Raw genomic sequence first — 4,082 nt, 5'->3', positions numbered from 1 at the left:
GTCTATTCGTTTGTTTCTGTACTAAAGCATTACACTTAGAAATTGTTAGTGATCTCACAACAAATGCTTTCATTTCTTGCCTTCGTAGATTTATATCACGCAGAGGTAAACCAAGCCAAATTCATTGTGATAATGCTACTAATTATGTAGGTGCCAATAATGAATTAAACAGAGTATTAAAGGCAGGCATTGATTCAATTTATAATTTCACTGCAGAGGAGGGCATTCGCTTCATTTTTAATCCCCCCTATTCGCCAACTTTTGGCGGCTTATGGGAAGCCAGTGTTAAAAGCGCAAAATTTCACTTAAAGAGAATTGTCGGAAATGTTAGTTTAACGTTTGAGGAATTGAGTACGCTTTGTACACAGATCGAAGCCGTCCTCAATTCCCGACCCCTCACTCCTTTATCATGTAACCCCAACGACTTTTCTCCCTTGACCCCAGGGCACTTCCTGATCGGGCGGCCGCTAACGTCACTTCCATCGCCTCCGACCTGAAAGAAAAATCAGAACGAGATACCAGTTAATAGAAAACCTAAGAGAGGATTTCTAGAAAAGGTGGTATCACGAGTACCTATCCGAGTTACAAACGAAAACGAAGTGGCGATCTCCATATAGAGGACTCTAAGAAGGATCAATGGTCGTATTCAAGGAAGATAATTTACCTCCCATGAAGTGGAGACTGGGCAGGGTCCACCGGCTATATCCTGGCAAGGATGGAGTCTGCCGCGTTGCCGACTTCACCACCTACAAGGGCGTCGAACGTCGCGCACTAAACAAAGTGTGCCCCCTTCCTGACGATGCAGATGCTTTGGAAGAAGCACCAGCTTCTTCCAAGGGGGCCCAGGATGTTCGAGACCACGGCGAGAGGGGTGCGGCAAGTGGGGCGCAGGACGCGGCCGACGGAGCGGGCGAGCCGCGAAGCGACCGTCAAAACCAGTCCGAGAGAAGCGAGAGGGGAGGCCGGCCGCGTCTAGCGGCCGGCCTACGCCACCAGACCAAATTCTACCCGGGAAGAGTAGGGACAAAACTTGTAACTTGGCCTTAATACACAGTTATATTTTATTTCCCGAGTTTTTTCTTGTCCCCTAATTTGCAGACATGCTCGTTTCTTCGTGATAGTAGATGTGCTTGGTGTATACTGCATAATACTATACGCTTTTGATAATTATTGTCAACGGCTTTGTTTCATAACTATGTGTTATCTGTGGAGGCTTGTAATTGGCTTTTTTGTTATCTATCTTTTAAGCTTAATATAATATTGTTATCTGTAAGCCACCCAAATAAAATAAAATAAAATAACTATGACAATGACAATAGTTAACCGCGCAGGCTGTAGTCCGGCGCGCAATATTATGATACGTTACCTGGGATACGACCTTGGCGTAAATTTGAATTGTCATATTTTAGTGTTCGAAAAGGAGTCAAATTTAAAACGGTTGAAGTATGGCAGTTAGGTTTCCTTAGTTTTTATTATTCGTAGAAATTAGATATTTCAGTTGTTAAACCTAATTTACTTGATACTCATGAAGAAGAACGTGTGAAATATTTCGCTGTAATGGATAAACCTATTGAATGTGAATGGTTTTTTTTTCTGATTTAAATAAAATGTTAAAAGTAATTTCGTTGTGTAGAAGATTTCTAAAGATTAGACTACCTATTGATGAGAGAAAAGTTTATTCACAGTGACGCCAGATGAGATGGAAGAAACTTTATACAAACTATAATTGTACAGGTTCACGAGCATAATTTTGGAGAAGAGCTACGTGCATTAGAAACTAATAGAGATGTTGCCGAACGGAGTCCATTACGCACGCTTTGCCCTTTTTTTGGATAAAAATGGAGTTTTAAAAGTAAACGGGGACGTTTAACACAATCGGACATGAGTTATGATAAGATGCACCCAATTATTTTGCCAGCTAAGAATCATCGTAATAATAGAGGATTCTCACACCAAAACTCTTCATGGTGGACCACAACTTATGGTGAGTTTTTTTAAGAACAAAATTTTGGATTTTGAGAGCTCGCGACAAGGTTAAAAAGTGTTACCGTACTCGTGTTACTTGTTTAAGGTTTTCTAACACAGCAACGACAAGTGATGGGCCAATTACCAGAATATAAATAAGATTTTCTCCTGGACCTGGTTCGAATTCCTACAAGGGCTATATCAATTTATTTGTTTGCATGGTGGCTCAAGCTATTCACGTAGAAACGGTTTCTGATTTGTCTGCTAAGGGTTTTATAGCCGCTTTTAGAAGATTTGTGTCTCGTAGAGGACACTGCCAGGATTTATTCAGCGATAATGGCACAAATTTTGTTGGCGCAGACACTTAATCAAAGAACATGAGAGGTAGAGGTAGGAGATGCATTAGTGGTAAAAGATGATTGTATTCCACCTGCTAAATAGTCATCAGGAAAATTTGTAGAGAGACATGTTGGATCGGATGGTATGGCACGAGTTGTTTTAGCACACTTTAAAATGTGGTAAAGCATTACTTAAACGTCCTGTATCCAAATTATGTCTTTTAACTAAGCCCTAGTGTAAAAGGATCAAGTCCTTGGTGGACGGGATGTGTAAAATAAACAAAGTATGTACAACTAAAAATAAAATAAGTGTATAGATAATAATATAAGTATACTAGATGTCCCGCGCGGCTTCGCCCGCCTAAATTAGAAATTTTACAGAATCCGTAGGTACATTTTCCCATAAAAAATAATTTCCCCGTTTTTCCCACATTTTCCTGAGTTTCTTCTGTCGTATTAGTCTTAGAGTAATAATATAATATAACCTTCTCGATAAATGATGAGTCTTACTCGATAAATGATCTATCTAACACTGAGATAAGTTTTTAAATCGGACCTGTAGTTTCTGAGATTGAAGCGTTCAAGCAAACATACTCTTCAGGTTTATAATATTAGGTAGATATAGATTTTTTTTAATTATCGCTTGACAAACTCGAGTCTCGATCTAAAAGACTATGAAATGGTATAATATGGTAGTGATGATGATGATGATGATGATGAAGAATGTAATTTGCATAGTAGCATATGCTTTCTGTTCTTAAAACAACGCCGAAACTCCCAAACTTGTATCTATAAAGAATCAGGAATTCTCTCAGCACCTTCCGAACCACGGTATACCAGGTATATCTCGGTGCAAAATCTTACTTGTTGGTAGCATATGCTTAGAATACTTCTCACGAAACCGAAGTCACCATATGTTTCCCTATAAGTTTTGAGGAGTTCCCTCGATTACTTATGGATCCTTCATCAGATCACCACTTTTCTGAATATAATACCAAATTGGGATGATACCCTATATACCAAAAGAAAAATTTTGAAAATCGGTTAACAAACGGCGGAGTAATCGTTGAATATAAGAAAACGAACATAACACCTCCCCCATTTTGAAAGTCGGTTAAAATTGTAGCCTATGTGTTATTTATTTAATATTTTAATCAGCACATGAATTGAATAACAAAATTTTTTTCAAATTAATCGTAGCACCATCTGTCAGGACAAACTAAAATTGAAATAGAATAATATTGAATGCGATGATAGCGCCGGCCGTCCGCCGGATCTAATGTAAAACATTCCAAAATCAACAACTCCTTATAAATAAGAAATTAATTGAAAAAACATTTTCCAGTAGACCAAACTGTAAATCTAAACCATTCTCGAATCTCCACGAACACACACAAAAAATTTCATCAAAATTGGTCCAGTCGTTTAGGAGGAGTTCAGTCACATACACACGCACACAAGAAATATATATATTAAGATAAAACGATATTAAAACGTGTTTGTAAAACTAAGTATTGCATAAAATGTAGTACAGTAGTGGAGCGATAGATGTCGCTACGGACCTCGAAAATGTCTATTTGATACAAATTAATTAGTTCAATGTTTTGTCAATAGATGTCATGATGATGAAGTTCGGGCCATAGTAAAAGGAAGGGAAGTAAGTTATCTTCATATTACAAAGGCACCGCGAGCGGCTTGTATGTGTGCGCCGTAGTATCAATGCGTCGCCACTCGCCGTCGCCGTCGTTTGTTGTGTGCCGTAGGTGGCGATGCATTGAT

At 38.7% G+C, this 4,082-nt stretch overlaps 1 long non-coding RNA gene across 1 annotated transcript; it reads left to right on the top strand.

Annotated features, from left to right (window-relative positions):
- Positions 1-1,488: 1,488 nt before the first annotated feature.
- LOC121740394 lies at positions 1,489-2,035 on the top strand. The gene is made up of 2 exons (XR_006037640.1): positions 1,489-1,583; positions 2,000-2,035. It is a non-coding gene; the product is annotated as an uncharacterized LOC121740394 (long non-coding RNA).
- The last annotated feature ends 2,047 nt before the right edge of the window (positions 2,036-4,082 follow it).

The sequence above is a fragment of the Aricia agestis genome, chromosome 3 (genome assembly GCF_905147365.1).
Source record: "Aricia agestis chromosome 3, ilAriAges1.1, whole genome shotgun sequence".
NCBI classification, from domain to species: domain Eukaryota; kingdom Metazoa; phylum Arthropoda; class Insecta; order Lepidoptera; family Lycaenidae; genus Aricia; species Aricia agestis.
The sequence above is the reverse complement of the archived record's forward strand: the minus strand, read 5'-3'. Positions and strand labels throughout refer to the sequence as shown.